At 47.7% G+C, this 17,128-nt stretch overlaps 1 protein-coding gene across 19 annotated transcripts in view; it reads right to left on the reverse strand.

The window, feature by feature from the left end:
- LOC148398573 (palmitoyltransferase ZDHHC5-A-like) overlaps window positions 1-17,128 on the reverse strand; it is a 247,889-nt gene that overhangs the window by 54,733 nt on the left and 176,028 nt on the right. The window lies entirely within an intron of this gene.

Genomic DNA, 17,128 nt, shown 5'->3' on the forward strand with positions numbered 1-17,128 from the left:
ACCAAACGGCAGCTCAGAGTACTTTTGAGATTCCTTGGAGGAAGTGCTGGAGAGCGCTCCTTTTGGGGACTCCATCGTGCGACTGGGTGACTTCAATGCTCACGTGGGCAATAACAGTGAGACCTGGAAGGGCGTGATTGGGAGGAACAGCCCTACTGATCTGAACCCGAGTGGTTTTCTATTATTGGACTTCTGTGCTTGACACGGATTGTCAATAATGAACACCATCTTCAAACATATGAACAACATGTGCATGTGTGCACTTGGCACCAGGACACCCTAGGCTGCAGTTCGATGATCGACTTTGTAGTCCTGTAATCGGATCTGCGGCCGCATGTTTTGGACACCCGGGTGAAGAGAAGGACGGAGCTGTCAACTGATCACCACCTGGTGGTGGGTTGCTCCGATGGTGGGGGAAGATGCCGGTCCGACCCGGCAGACCCAAACATACTGTGAGGGTCTGCTGGGAACGTCTGACAGAATCCCATGCCAGGAAGAGCTTCAACTCCCACCTCCGGCAGAGCTTTTCCCACGTCCCGGATGAGGCGGGGGACATTGAGTCTGAGTGGACCATGTTCTGTGCCTCCATTGTTGAGGCAGGCCGTAAGGTGCTCAGTGCCTGTCATGACGGTAACCCGTGAACCCTCTGGTGGACAGCGGCAGCAAGGGATGCCGTCAAGCTGAAGAAGGAGGCCTATCGGGCCGTTCTGGCCTGTGGGACTACGGAGGCAACTGACAGGTACCGAATGGCTAAGCAGAATGCGGCCTCGGCGGTTGCTGAGGCAAAAACCCGGGCGTGGGAGGAGTTTGGCGAGGCCATGGAGAATGACTTCCGAATGGCTTTGAGGAAATTCTGGTCCACCATCCGGCGTCTCAGGAGGGGGGAGCAGGGCACCATCAACACTGTTTGCAGTGGAGATGGCGTGCTGCTGACCTCGACTCGGGACGTTGTGAGTCGTTGAAGACCTCAATTCCACCGACACATTGCGGAAGCAGGGCCTGGAGCTCTATACCCTCGGCAGGATTTTCGAGGGTGCATGGGAGTTCGCTCAACCAGTCCACATGTGTTTTGTAGACTTGGAGAAGGCGTTCGACCGTGTCCCTCGGGAAGTTCTGTGGAGGGTGCTTCGGGAGTACGGGGTGCCGAACCAACTGATAAGGGCGGTTCAGTCCCTGTATCATTGATGCCAGAGTTTGGTCTGCATTTCCGGCAGTAAGTCGGATTCGTTCCCAGTGAGGGTTGGATTCCGCCAAGGCTGCCCTTTGTCACCGATTCTGTTCATAACGTTTATGGACAGAATTTCTAGGCGCAGCTGAGGCGTTGAGGGTGTCCGGTTTGGGGACCTCAGCATTGCATCTCTGCTTTTTTGCAGACGACGTGGTGTTGTTGGCTTCTTCAAACCGTAATCTCCAGCTCTCACTGGAGCGGTTCACAGCCGAGTGTGAAGCGGTCGGGATTAGGGTCAGCACCTCCAAATCTGAGTCCATGGTTCTCGGTCGGAAAAGGGTTGAATGCTCTCTCCAGATCGGGGATGAGATCCTGCCCCAAGTGGAGGATTTCAAGTATCTTGGGGTCTTGTTCACGAGTGAGGGCAGGATGGAGCGTGAGATCGACAGGCGGATCAGCCGAAATGAGTTTCCTCCACAGGGTGTGTGGGCTCTCCCTTAGAGATAGGGTGAGAAGCTCGGTCATCCGGGAGAGACTCGGAGTAGAGCCGGTGCTCCTCCACGTTAAGAGGAGCCAGATGAGGTGGCTCAGGCATCTCATCAGGATGCCTCCTGGATGCTTCCATGGGAGGTGTTCCGGGCATGTCCGAACGGCAGGAGACCCCGTGGACGACCCATGACACGCTGGAGAGACTGTCTCTCAGCTGGCCTTGGAACGCCTTGGGATCCACCAGGATGAGATGGATGAAGTGGCTAGGGAGAGGGAAGTCTGGGAGTCCCTCCCAAAGCTGCTGCCCCCTCGGCCCGACCCCGGATAAGCGGAAGAAGATGGATGAATGGATGGAATGCTAGCATGGAAATAAGGGTTAAAGGGTGTGTTGGGACCGGGGTGTGTGTTCTTTCTATTCCTCGTTTTACGAGTGTGTTGAATAAAGTTTTTTTGCGACACACCTGCGTCTCCTTTCCTTCGCCACCACAATACCATTGCTTCTATGCCGGTCGCATCATTTAATTTTGTTGTATTCATCCGCCAAACCTTAAAAGCCGATGTAGGCACCAGATCCACTCTGTGTTCAGATCGGATCCCTAACACTTTTGAAGATGTCACGCTATATGATTGGCTGAAAAGACAGTATGGTGATATTTAAGATTGTGAGTTGGTATGTTTTGCGGAAATGGGATTGTAATTCAAACGGATGATTTTTGCAAAGAAAACTTCTAAAAACAATGTGCAGTCGGTGATTATTTGATTTATTGATGCTACATTTGATTTTGATTTGACTTGGATTTTCTAGAATTGTTCTGAAGTTTTTGTTGCAAAAATCGTGACGTCAAACGCCGGTCTGTGAAAACATTGTCTGTCCGTGGTGCTCCAAATGTTGGGGATCAAGTCAAGTAAAGTATATTTATATAGCCCTAAATCATAGGCAAGTCTCCAAGGGCTTCACGCGTACAAAAAATTGACAATCGTTCTCGAACATCCCCTGATCTCCCAGGAGGGCAAGGACAAAACTAAAAAAACCTACTCGAGGAAAAATGAGAAACCTTGAGAGGAGACCACAGATGGGAGGATCCCCCTTCCAGGATGACCAGACTGCAATGGATACAGAGAGGGCACATAGAACACATAATATAAAACAATCCAAAGAAAAAGTGGATGTCCAATTTAAAGTCTCCTTCTTATCGTGGCTGCAAGGCAGTTAGTTACAGGCTTGGCTAGACGTGGTTCAGCCACAGCTGAACACATTTCTGTCCCTTCTCATTAAACTCTGCTAAGTCCGGTGCTGTGCAGGGATGTTCCAGCAGGGGGCATATGAGGAGGTGTTGCGTGGTCTGTGGTTCAGTCACACTCAGCGTTCCGATCATCCAGATGCCCCCATTTTGCGAAAGTGACTTTTGCACGTCCAACACCAGATCTTAGTCTATTTAGACATTTCCACGTTGCATAGTTGGTGTCTGCTCCTGGGGGCAGTGCCTCGCTTGCCTTAAGCTCCATTGTAGTTTCTGGTGGAAGATTGTCAAGTCTTTCTTCCCACTGAGTGACTCTTTCACTGCCTATGCTCGGTGTTCCAAGGGGTGGGACACTTTTCAGAAAACCTTTCCTGGACTTAAGGCGGCTTTTGGCTGGTATACATGGCTGAAGAGAGGATGTCTTTGGTCAGTGGACTGTTGTTGCCGCTTTTCCTTGCTTGCTGCTTGTCTACGTATCTCTGGTGGGGCTATTCCTGCCAGGATGTACAGGCACTCTATAGGCGTTGGTTTTAGACAGCCAGTGATAAGACGGCAGGTAGCATTTAGGGCGGGGTCCAGCTTCTTGGCATGGGCAGCTCGCTTCCATACTGGGCAAGCATACTCCGTGGCTGAGTAGCAGAGTGCAAGTGCAGTTGTCTTGAGAGTCTGTGGATTAGCACCCCATGTTGATGTGTGCCAGTGAGCTTGCGGACAATGTTGTTCCTCGCAGCTACTTTGCACTTAGTCTTCTCAATGTGGGTCTTAAAGGACAGGCATCTATCCAGGGTTACCCCTAGGTAGACTGGGTGCTCACAGTGTTCAACGAGGGTTCCTAACCAGCTGACCTTCAGTTGGCGCTTAGCTTCACAATTTTGCAGGTGGAAGGCACACACCTGTGTCTTAGATGGGTTTCTACGTAGGTGGTTTTCTTCATAATAGGGTGTTAGAGCTCTGTCAGAGCATTGGAGAGTCTGTCTTCCACAATTTTGAAATCAGTGGCTTGTCCACCTATGCCAAGATCGTCTGCATAGATGAAGCGACGTGTGTCTGCACTTTTTGGTTGGTCGTTGGTGTAGATGTTGAAGAGAAGTGGTGCAAGCACACTTCCCTGTGGGAGGCCATTCTTGAGTCTTCGCCACCTGCTTTTCTTTCCTCCAAGTTCAACAAAAAAGCGCCTGTTTTCAAGCATGCTTTCAATCAGCTCTGTTAGACGGATGTCTCTTGTGGTCTCCAGGATCTTGCTGAGGAGACCTCTGTGTATCATAGGCAGCTGAGAGGTCGACAAACACCACACCAGTTACCATCCCTTCCTCATAACCATCTTCGATGTACTGGGTGAGGTTGAGTACTTGGCTAGTTGTCGACTTGCCAGGGCGGAAACCTGCTTGTTCAGGGATGAGGTGTTTGTCAACAAAGGAGCCGATTCTGTTGAGGATTAGACGTTCGAAGAGCTTGTCGGTGTGCCTCAGAAGTGAGATTGGTCTAAAGTTCTTGGGAGCGGATGGGTCTTTCCCAGGTTTCAGCATTGCTATAATGTGGGCCTTTTTTCAGATGTTGGGGAGCTTGTGTGTTGTCAGGCACTCGAAGAGCTGTAGGGGCCATGTCTTGGCCGAAGTGCTTGATCTGTTCGGTTGCGATGTTATCCAGTCCAATGGCTTTTCCTGGTTTGAGGGTAGCGCTTCCCCCTTCCAGCTCTTCCATGGTGAGCTGTCTTGCAAATGCAGGGTCCTCGATGTATTTCTTGCGGTTCAGTTTGATCTTTTTCGCGCTCTTTCCACTCTTTCCATTTTCAAGCAATTGGTTGGCAACTTGGTTAGCAGTGACTTTTGGGCGCTGACGATCTGCTTTAGGGTCACCCCGTAGCTTCTGAATAAGTGTCCATGCTTTCTTGCTGTTTTTTGACATGTGTGTGGACTCAATAAGAGCATTCCAGGTCTTGCTTCGCTCTTGGGCAATGCTTTTCATCACCTTCTCACCTTGGGCAGTTTTCTCCTCTGAGAGGGGATCTGATTCAAACATGCTGATATAATTGTCATAGAGTCCTGCACAGTCCTTTGAGAGACCAGGTATATATTGAACTCTCCAGCCACGGGGGATGTGTTTCCAAGCAGTTTTCAGCACCAGGTTAGCAAAATGGTCATAGTTTGTGCTAACTGGTATTATATTCTTGATATTCTCTTCCAGCTCGTTGGTGAATCCTTCCCAGTCTGCTTTCTTGTAGTTGAAGCGCCTTTTGAAAGGCACGATGGTTGGGACTACAGCCGCGTTGATTTGGATCCCGATGGGACGGTGTTGGCTTGATGGAATAGGGTCCAGCACAGTCTTTTTACACAGTCCAGCGGTGTTATTTGTGACCATGGTGAGATCTGGATTATAGCCCTGTTTCTAGCGAGCACTAAGGAACGAGTGTGGTAGCTTGAGGTCATGGATAAGACTTCGTTGGTTGGCTTCAATCCATTCCTCAACTGCTTCTCCATCCTTGTTCATTTCAGGGTAGCCCCACTGGATACTGTGGCTGTTGAAGTCACCAATAATGATCTGTGGTTTGTTGTGTACTTTGGGGATTGGCTGGGGGAATATGAAGTCTACAGGTGGTGGTTTATAGACAGATGTTACTTCAGCACTGCTTAGCTCGACAGATAGGACTTCAATATCATGGTCATCTGACATGTCTGTGTCTTCTATAGCTAAACCTGTTTTTACAAATATGGCACTGTCGTACTGCCTGTGAGGTCGTTCAATGGCCAGGACCATTCCTGGTATGGTAGGGCGATTATTTTCACTCCCTCTGTGCGTCTCTTGCAAGCAGAGCACGTTACAGTGTTGTCTGCTGCATAGATCGACTAAGATTGTTCGTTTTGCAGAGGAGAACCCTTCGATGTTCGCAGATAGGACCGTCAATGCTGGTCGTGAGGAGGTTCCTCGTTTCCAAGATCGACCTTTGTGTCTGTCTCCAGGCATGATGTTGTTTTCTGTTCTGTAGCTTTGTGGCTTGTGTTAGGGTTTACAGATTATCTTGATTATCTTGATCATATGATTATGTTGGAATTTAGACTAGAATTATTAACTTTGTTTAAACCTTTTACCTTTCCTTGACTCTGAAAAGTTTAACCATTCAGTTGTTGAAACTTTCCAAATGGTGTGGAAACATTCTTCTTGCTTAGTTAGTCATCTAAAATGCTCCACTAGTTCTTGTTTCCACGACGTTGTAAAACAATGAGCTGGGACCCTCCGCACTGATTAACCAGTTGCTGAGGTGACCACCAAACATGTCCAATGTCACCCCCACCTTACCTGTTCTCAATAAATATGCTCTTGCAAGAGACCAAAGACAGTAACGAGCAAATTCTCCACTTGGAAGTGTTTAAAGGGCATACTGTCTCCCGTGTGGTTCTTGCAAAATGAGTTAGAGTGAGCACCACTCTAACATTTTTAGTGCCGTGACCCGAATTCTCTCATACCCGCCATCTGGCATACGGAGGAAGACACGCTGTACACCGTCGACGGGCCAGCGTCCATTAGCCGGATCTGGTAAAGAAAGACCTGGGAAGGAAATTCTTCGCTGCGCCAGCATCTTAGGTCTGCCTTCGTCTGACAGAGGTGGATTGACGGGATCTGGCAGTGCAACGAACCAGGTGACAAGTAAGTAAAAGCCCTAAAGTTGTGTGATTGTGCTGTTGTGAAACGCGTACAAGTAAAAGTAAAAGTGCACAAGAAAAAAGTACAAGTAAATAGGCAGGACAGAAGATCTTAAGTCTTGTGGAAGGAGGGGGTGTTGTAGAGTCCCCCTCCGGATGAGGTGGCTCTTCTGGAGCAGTGGTTCTCAAACTGTTTTATATATTTTTGTAACATCTCACGTACTATCTAGAGTACCGCCGTGTACCCTCATTTGACAACCACTGTTCTAAAGAGTACTACTTCACGTTGGCAGGGCTGGGTAACAGGACTGTTGTCTTTAGTTCCCAGGGAAGGAGGGGGTCTTGTAGAGTCCCCTCTCCGGATGCAGCAGCTCTTTTTATTAAAGAGGACTTCGCATAGGCAGGGATAAGAAACTTGTGTGGTTGAAAGTGTGACTGGTAGAATAAACTGACTAAAAAGTAGTTCTAGCATTGATCCATGGCAATAACACAGGCTAGTAATTTGTTGAAAGGTCAATTTAAACCTGCATTGAGGATCCTCAAAGAAAGAAAAATAGTGAAAACATTTTTTTATAAACCTAAAATACCAAGTTAAGATGGGACATAAAAACGGTAAATCTCTAGCTCTTGAAGGAGATGAGAAGTACATGGCGAGTACATTTCTTAATTGTATGCGATACACGCCTAAGTGGAAGAAAAAGTATGGAGTAGAAGGGAAGTTGAAAGTTGAAGTGTGGAAGATAGTGGTTGATGTTTTGGAGGAGAGTGTGGCTAGGAAGACAAAGGGACTGAGAAAGGAAAGAAAAGAGAGAAAATTGAATTGTGCTAGAATGTGGTTGAAAGCTTCACAAGAGAGAAGAGAACACATTCAAAAGACAAAAGCTATAAAGGTAAAAAGTGATGAGGCTGCGAGTATGTTTGTCAGGCTGGAAGACAATGAGGCCACAGTGCGCAGGCGCACAGTCCCGGCCGCAGCTCAAGCCGCAGCTCAAGCCGCAGCTCAAGCAGAGGGGCAAGAGGAGCTTTCTGTTCCTATGCAAAACTTGTATCCAAGTTTAACAGACCTGCACCATGTAACAGCAAAAAAGATCAGGGTCACATTGTTAGAACTCCTGTGCGAACAAGAAGTATGACCAATGCTGCTCGGCCATAGACTTTGGAAGAGGCAAGAAAAGCAGTTGAAGGGGTTACCCCTGTTGCAGAAGACCCAGATAAATGGGCAGAAGACATGGCTGGAATCATACATTCCTATAGACTGAATGGGCATGAGGCAGGAGAAGCTGCAATGTCTTCTTTGGGAAAAGACTGGGCCAAGGTTAGAGGAAATTATACAGGTAGAAATAACCAAGGGCCTTTCCCCTATCCCGTTGATGGAAATCAATTGGAAGGGGAGTATGCAGCACAATGGAATGATCTTGTGCAAAGAGTGCGAACTATATTTCAAAGACGAGTGAATTATGGTCATTTGGCAGGAATAAAACAGAAGCCTGGGGAAGATACTGATGATTTTCGCTTGAGATTTGAAAAAGAATTCAGGGTGCATAGTGGCATCCCATTCAATGATGCAGCTGAGAGTGCTTATCAGCAACAGCTTGAAAATGCGCTCCTCACTAATTTCCGCCCTGAAATAGGCAACTGGGTGAGGAAACATTTGGTGGAAGTGGATATTGCAAGTGTGACGACAACTATGCAATGGGCCAGACATGCTGACAAAGTGATCAAAAGAGGCAAAAGATGTATTTCATCTAGGCAATGATGATGATGATGAACTCGATGAAGATACAACCGTCTTCTTCCAAGAGTCCCAACAGGGCAGAGGAAGAGGTAGAGGCCAACAAGGTCGAAGGCCACCATAGATTTCAAAATCCCCATCAGATTCAGAGACCTGTTGGAACTGTGGGAAACGTGGACACTGGTCAAAAGAGTGTTTTAGAAAAAAACAAAACCAATCAAGGGGTGTAGGAAGAGGAAGAGAAAAGCTAAATTTTCAGCATGACTAGATTCCTCCCCTTTGACCTCTTGTGCTCCTACAGAGGAAGAAATAGTAGATGTCCATACAGCCTGGGACATTCTGAGTGCATTAAAAGAAAAACCACGTTACTTTAAACGTTGGAGGAAGTGATCTTGAGTTTTGGTGTGATACCGGGGCTTGTAAAACAGTAATAAAAACTAAAGTCCCTAATCTAAAGGCCTCCCAAAATACAATTTGGGTGAAATCTGCTGATGGGCAGGTACACAAGGAGAGTATCTCCAATCCAGTTGAAGTGAGAGATGATGAAACGGGAGTCATAGCTTCAGTGTCGATTATCCTATCTCCAAAATGTCCCAAAACGTCATCTGATGGCGCCGCAGATGGCTGCCACGGTGAGTCGCTCTCTGTTTCTTTGTCTTATTTTGTGTGTTTTCTGTGTCTTCTGCTGTCCATCCCGGATCACTTTTACTAGAGAAGCACTGTTAAATATCGGTCAGTCTTCTTCTGGTATTTTCTCTCCTGTTCTCTCTGATTCAGACTGTTTGTCGGAGATTTTAGCCGGAGCGGCTTTGCTATACAAGCTAGCGCGACGGCGGCGACGCGGAAAACGAGCCGGAGCCCTCGTAAAGCTGAGGCAGAGAGGGTTCCGTTCTGCCCTACCGTCAATTCATCTGGCGAATGTCCGCTCCCTGGCGAACAAGATGGACGAACTGCTGCTCCTCACTTCAAGGAACACGGACTTCAGCAGATCCGCCGCGCTGTGTTTTGTTGAAACGTGGCTTAGCGAACGAACCCCCCACCACGCCATGGAGTTAGCTGGGTTTCGGCTAACGCGTGCAGATCGCAGCGCGGAGCTCTCCGGAAAATCAAAGGGAGGTGGTCTCTGTTTCTACATTAATGAACGTTGGTGTACCGATGTCATGGTGTTGAAAGAGTTTTGCAGCCCTCTCCTAGACGCACTTTTCATAAACTGCCGGCCGTTCTATTCACCACGGGAGTTCTCCTCGATTGTCATGGCGGCTATTTACATTCCACCACACGCACGTGCGAGTGAAGCCACGCAGATGCTGGCTGACCAGGTGACAGACATGGAGAAACTTCTACCAAATTCACTAATCATTGTTCTGGGTGATCTTAACAGGGCGAACCTCGCACACGAACTCCCCAGATACAGACAGCACATAACGTGTCCCACCAGAGGGGCACAGACACTGGACCACTGCTACACCGTAATTAAGGATGCATACCACTCTGTGGCTCGTGCAGCTTTAGGACTCTCGGACCACTGTCTAGTTCATCTGATCCCTGCCTACAGACAGAAACTAAAATCTTCTAAGCCTGTGGTGAGGACTGTAAGGAAGTGGACAGTGGAGTCAAGGCAGGACCTCCAAGCCTGCTTTGACTGCACCGATTGGAGAGTTTTTGAAGCTGCAACTTCAGACCTGCATGAACTCACTGACACTGTCACATCATACATCAGTTTTTGTGAGGATCTGTGTGTGCAGACTAAGACCTTCTGCACGTACAACAACGACAAACCTTGGTTTACACCGAACCTTAGGAGGCTGCGCAAAGTCAAGGAGGAGGCCTACAGGAGCGGCGACCGGGACCTGTTCAAGCAGACCAGAAACACACTGAACCGAGAGGTCAGGAAAGCCAGGAGGTGTTACGGGGAGAGCCTGGAGAGACACCTCTCTGCCAATCCTGATCCCTCAACAGTGTGGAAAGGTCTGCAGAGCATCACGGGCTCCAAGAAACGAACCCTCCGTCCTGTGGAGAGCCCAAGGCTCGCTAACCAGCTAAACAGGTTCTACTGCAGGTTTGATCGGTCCTCCCACACAACGGGACCTCCTGCAGCACAATCCACATACTCACCTCCCCCCACAACTGCTCTGTCCACACCTCCATCATCGTGGTCACCAACTCTCTCTCTTGCAGAGGCCGCGCCAGCACTCCAGATTCGCGAGGAGGAAGTGCGCCAGATGTTCCGGAGACAGAAGATCAGGAAGGCGTGTCACCTTCCTGCTTGAAAGTCTGCGCTGAGCAGCTGGCGCCCACCTTTGGACGGATCTTCAACCGTTCCCTGGAGCTGTGTGAGGTGCCCTCGTGCTTCAAGAGCTCCACCATCGTTCCAGTGGCCAAGAAGCCTGCCATCACAGGTCTGAATGACTATAGACCTGTTGGACTGACATCTGTGGTCATGAAATCTTTCGAGAGGTTAGTGCTGAACCACCTGAATGATGTCACGGGCCTCCTGCTGGACCCCCTCCAGTTTGCCTACCGGGCAAACAGGTCGGTGGATGATGCGGTCAACATGGGACTGCACTACATCCTGCAACACCTGGACACCCCAGGAAAGTACGCCAGGATCCTGTTTGTGGACTTCAGCTCGGCGTTCAACACCATCGCTCCTGACATCCTCCAACAGAAGCTCATCCATCTCGCGGTGCCTGCCTCCACCTGTCAGTGGATCACCAGCTTCCTGACCAACAGGAGACAGCGTGTGAGGCTGGGGAGCATCACATCTGAAACCCTGACCACCAATACTGGAGCCCCTCAGGGGTGCGTCCTCTCCCCACTGCTCTTCTCCCTCTACACCAACGATTTCTCCGCAAGTGACTCTTCTGTGAAGCTCCTGAAGTATGCAGATGACACCACTCTCATCGGACTGATCCAGAACGGTGATGAGACTGCGTACAGACAGGAGGTGGAGAGGCTGGTCCACTGGTGCAGCCAAAACCACCTGGACCTGAACCCACTCAAGACCGTGGAGATGACAGTGGACTTCAGGCAAGGCCCTTCACCACTTTCACCCCTCACTATCCGCAGTAATACTATTCTCTCATCAGACACCTTCAAGTTCCTGGGAACCACAATCTCTCGGGACCTGAAATGGACCGGCCACATAGACTCTGTCCGGAAGAAGGCCCAGCAGAGGCTGTACTTCCTGAGACAGCTCAAGAAGTTCAACCTGCCGCGGGAGCTGCTGAAGACCTTCTACACTGCCATCATCCAGTCTGTCCTCTGCACCTCCATCACTGTCTGGTTTGGATCGGCCTCCAAACAAGACAAGCACAGACTGCAACGGACAATAAGGACTGCAGAAAAGATAATTGGAATCAACCTCCCATCTATCCAAGACTTGTACCTGTCCAGGACCAGGAAACGTGCAAGTAACATCTCAACAGACCCTTCGCACCCAGGTTGCAGCCTGTTTGAACTACTCCCCTCCGGACGCCGTTATAGAGCTCTGTACACTAAAACCAGCAGACACAGAGACAGCTTCTTCCCCCAGGCTGTCGCTCTGATGAACTCACACAACTCTTAGAGTCTCAGAGTCATTACTGTGCAATAACATCCCGCTTTCCACACCTTTTTTGTCTACACTGTTTGTACTATGTGTCCTAGATAAAGAGGGACCATCCCATCTGTGGTCTCTTCTCAAGGTTTCTCATTTCCCCTAGCTGGAGTTTTGAGTTTTTCCTTGCCCTCTTGGGAGTTTAAGATCAGTTTAAGATCAGGGGATGTTTGAGAATATCTTTCATTTTTCACATGTCCTGAGTGTTGTTGTTAGTTACCTAAATGTTGAACAGAGGCTGTGATTTACCGAAGTCAAATTCCTTGTTTGGCACGCTCAAACATGGCGAATAAAAAACTCTTGAATCTTGAATAAACCTGCTGGGACGAGATCTGATGACTTGGTTGAGAATTGCAATAATTCCAGTAAAGGATGGCATGCGAGCATGTAGAGTGAAAGATGTAGACTCATATGCTGCACAAGCAGGTGAACAGATCTGTTGTTCCTATGACATCTCTCCTGAACGGAATCCCAAGCTACCAAGCAGTTTACTGAGTGAAGCTCGAAAACAATTGTCCCGACCTGAATCAGAAATGACTTGTAATCAATTACATGTCACCATGAACATTCTCACTGATCCACAAGATGAATATATTGAAAGTTTTCTCAGTGACACAGAAGTAACCTAATCACTGCTCTGTACACTGATCGCATGTCATTTACAGCTTCTGCTGTGCTCCTGCCCGCTCCTCAGAAAGACAAATACAAGTTGTCGGCTGTACCCCACATTTCATTGTTTAAACCTCACAGTATAACATGGGCAGATGTGGGTTGCCGAATTAAACTTGCCGGATCTGTCACTGATTATGAGGATAAAGGTGATGGGTGGAGCTACAGTACCAGTTGTGATATGTGGAAGCAAACAGTGTGTGAAGTGGCTTTTGGAAGGGCATGCACTTATGTGCTTCCCTGACTAGTTAATGTTTGTTTGACTGAGATGGAGGAGAGGGAATTGGCTGAGCTTCCTGAAAAACTCTGGACAAAGGGCCCATCTGATGTAGGACTTTTAATGTCCATTCCCCCAGTACAGATCAAATCAAGATCAGAGTGGCGTCCAAGAGTTAAGCAATATCCTTTAAAACACGAGGCAATAAATGGGATTGCCCCTGTTATAAATGATCTTTTGACTGGAGGAATCATTAGGAAGTGTTCGGATTCTCCTTGCAACACTCCTATTTTTCCAGTCTAAAAGGCCAATAAAATTGATTGGCGAATGATACAAGATTTACGAGTGGTAAATAAAGCAGTGCAGACAAGCGCACCTAATGTGCCTGACCCACACACACTTCTAAACACTTTGAAGCCTAACCAGAAGTTTTTCACAGTAATTGATCTTCGCAATGCATTTTTCTCAGTGCCAATTCACCCAGACTCACAGTTTTGGTTTGCATTTACCTTTAAAGGACAAAGTTATACGTACACCAGATTGCCACAGGGATTTGCTGATAGTCCAACTATTTTCATTCAAGCTATCAGTGTAGTGCTGAAACAGGCTCTGATGGAAACTACAACCCTTATCTTGCCAGACTACAATAAAACCTTTGTGCAAACAGCAGACTGCAGGAATGGTTGTATGACCTCAGTGTTGCTGCAGACTCATGGCAGCAAGCTAAGACTAATTGCATTTTATTCAAAAAAATTGGATCCAGTGGCTCAATCCTTACCAGACTGTGTCCAAGCAGTATGCGCGGCAGCGCTTGCAGTGACACTATCCGCAGATGTGGTCCTGTTCCACAAAATGGAACTGCTAGTTCCAAATGCTGTAGATGTGTTGCTACTGCAAAGCAAAATGAACTTTTTGTCACCTGCCAGACACCTGTCCTACACTGCTACACTTCTGTCACAACCACATATTGTGATAAAGAGATGCACAGTCTTTACCCCAGCAACGTTGATCCCGTTGCCAGGGGATGGAACCCCACATAACTATTTGGATGCTACAGAAAATCTACAGCTGCCCAGACAAGATTTAAGTGACACACCACTTGACAAAGGGGAAAAGTGGTATGTGGATGGATCATGTTCAAAGGATCCTAAAGGAAACAATCAAAGTGGTTATGCAATTGTGAAATTGCCAAACCAGATTGTTGAAGCAGAGAAACTTCCATACAACAGGTCAGCGCAGGCTGCTGAGCTAATTGCGCTAACAAGAGCTTGTCAATTAGCAGAAGATAAGGAAGTCACTGTATACACAGACAGTCAGTATGTGTTTTCTACTCTATTCTATTTTGCAAAACAATGGGAGCGCAGAGGGATGACAACATCAACCGGTAAGCCGGTTACCCATGCCTCCTTGTTAAAAGACTTGTTGCAAACCATCCATTTCCCTACTAAACTAGCTGTGTGTAAATGTGCTGCTCACACCACAGGCACAGATGAAGTCTCAAATGGAAACAGATTAGCAGACAAAATTGCTAAAGAAGAAGAAGCAGGGAAACATGGTCATGATTTTTTTTTTAATAGATTCCGAGGACACGCAACTCATAGAGAAAACTATATTGATAGATATGCAGGTCAATGCTCCAATGGTGGAAAAACGAATGTGGACGACAAAAGGTGCAATAGTGGATACAGATAATATCCACCGCATCAATGACAAACCTGTTTTACCAAAATCACTTTTTAAGGCAGCAGCAATTGCGACATGCCTTGCCATGTGTCGACAGGAGGGATGAAGTCCATCATACATCAACAATTCACTACCTTTGGATTAGATGCTTACTTATTTTTTTTTTTGTAAAGCATGTCCTGTTTGTGTGAAACATAATCCACAAGGAAACATGAGACCTAAGAGAGGTTCATTTCCGAAACCGTCTTACCCATTTCAAATCATGCACATGGATTTTATTGAACTCACACAAAGTGCATTGATGCATTTTCCAAATGGGTGGAAATAGTTCCATCTAAACGTGCAGATGCCTTAAGAGTGGCAAAAGCCATCTGCAAAGCCATCATACCGACTCATGGCATCCCCCAAACCATTTACAGTGACAATGGTCCACACTTTGTGAACCAAGTTGTACAGAACATGGCTGTACACCTTGGGATAATGTTAAAAAACCACTGTGCCTGGGATCCTTCCAGCGCTGGCCTTGTTGAACGATCAAACTCTACTATCAAAAGCAGGTTGAAAAAATGCATGGAAACAACAGGCAGACCTTGGCCAGAGTGCCTAGACTTAGTGAAGCTCTATATGAGGATCACTCCCACTTCAGAAGGGCTAACACCTTTTGAAATCATCCATGGGAGACCATATAGACTACCTGTGTTCCCTGCAGATTTGCAAAAAGCAGATGAAGAACAGTCCTTGGCAAATTACATGATCAGAACGCTCAGACTGACAGATGTGTCAAATGCAAATTTACTGCCGTTTGATCTTATATCCTCACAGGTTGACAACCCCATCAAGCGAGGAGACTGGGTCTACATCAAGGTCATCAAAAGAAAGAACTGGGCCAGCCCACGGTGGGAGGGACCATTCCAAGTTTTGCTGACTACCCCCACCGCGGTAAAGATTGCTGAACGGCCCAGCTGGATTCACCTCAGCCACTGCAAGTTGCAGAGAATGCTGGACCCCTAATTCGGAGTGGTGGGGAAGGCTGACTACAAAGGGGCCACATCGTCTCGGGTGGGGCGTCTCAGTGTTGGTGAAGAATCCATCGATCCCCACTCCGCTAGGCGAGGGGATGTCCCGGTGTCTCTGCCATCCTAGTAGCAACGGGGCTCCATATGCCAGGTGGATCCTCTGCTGCGTTGTGGTTGGAGCGTGCTGTGGATTGTGGGCTCATCTGAATAGACCGATTAACAATGTCAACCGTGGAAGAAGATGGTCACATGATGAGAACTTTGAGGATTGGTCATGGGACCCCAGAAACCCATACGAAACCAACGCTTGGTACCGGTATGTAAAGTTCACTGTGAAAGCTCACACACAGGATGGATGTTATGTGTGTTCCTCCACACAAGTTCACTTGGAGGCCATATCAATGAATGTCACAGAAGCGAAATGTATGGCATCCATGGGAGGAGTTTGATATCAACACCGTGCTGTCACAGTCAGTGATACCGACCCTTCCTGCCCTGGACTTGCAGACGGTACCTGTGATCAGCTTTTCTGGACAAATCTCAAAGTGACTGTTAAAGGACAAACATTGCCGCAAGTGGCCTACACAGAGAGACCAGCTGGAGTGAACTACACATGTTACATCCAAGGTAACGAGACCCACAAATGCATTAACGACGACTGCTCTCCAGGAGGAAACTGGATGGGAGCTTTGGACATCACTGCTGAGTGTCAGGATAAGAGAGCCATTTCAGGTGGTGAGGGCTCTCCCACCGACATGGCTGCACCATTGAACGGAACATACTTCATTCAGAATGGCTGGTGGCTTTGTGGTCACAAGGTTTATCCGATGCTGCCTGCCAACTGGACAGGAGTGTGTGCACCAGTGTGGGTGACGGACCACACCTAGAGGATACAACATCATCAGCTGATGACAGCACACAACTCTTCTGGACGTCAACGCAGGGCTGTTGCAACCTTTGACCCTCATGACCCTGTCTAGGGTGCGAATGTTCCAGACGACCATAAAGTATGGTCCGTCGGAGACAAAGTTGTTCATGCGCTTCTTCCTTGGATCGGAGTTGGAAAACAATCACTCTTCATCGAGACACTGAACTATCGTTTCCAATCTTTTGTGAATCTCTCGCTGCAGGTCAATGATGGACAAAACAGAGAGATTCAGGCTATTAGGCTAATGGTCTTGCAAAACAGGATGGTTCTGGACTTGATGACTGCAGCACAAGGTGGCGTGTGCCACATTATTGGGACTTCCTGTTGCACATACATTCCAGGAGAAAATGACACAACAACGCCAGGAAATTACTGAAGAACTTACAGCAGGCCATGTCAAACGACAAAGTCCCACATCAATGGGATTTCTTTTCATGGCTATTCTCTGGCAACTGGCCACCAATTTCAAACAAATTTCAACAGCAGTTGCCACAACTGCTGTTGAAATTTTGGACTCCTGTGCTTGTTGTGCTGGTGTTATTGTGCTTATTTGCGACCTGTGTTGTCCCATGTTTGAAGTCTGCTGTGTCAAGATCTTTATCTTCTTTCATAGCACAGGTGCAAATACAACATATCAGACATGTCGGATGTGATGACTATGACGCGCTGCGGAAAGATGATTGCGATGATGCTGTTTCGCCGTACATATTTTGCAGAAACTTAATGATTTCACCATTAAAAATGCTTCG

This window comes from Syngnathus floridae, chromosome 4 (assembly GCF_059516105.1).
Source record: "Syngnathus floridae isolate MCC-2025c chromosome 4, RoL_Sflo_1.0, whole genome shotgun sequence".
Lineage (NCBI taxonomy): Eukaryota > Metazoa > Chordata > Actinopteri > Syngnathiformes > Syngnathidae > Syngnathus > Syngnathus floridae.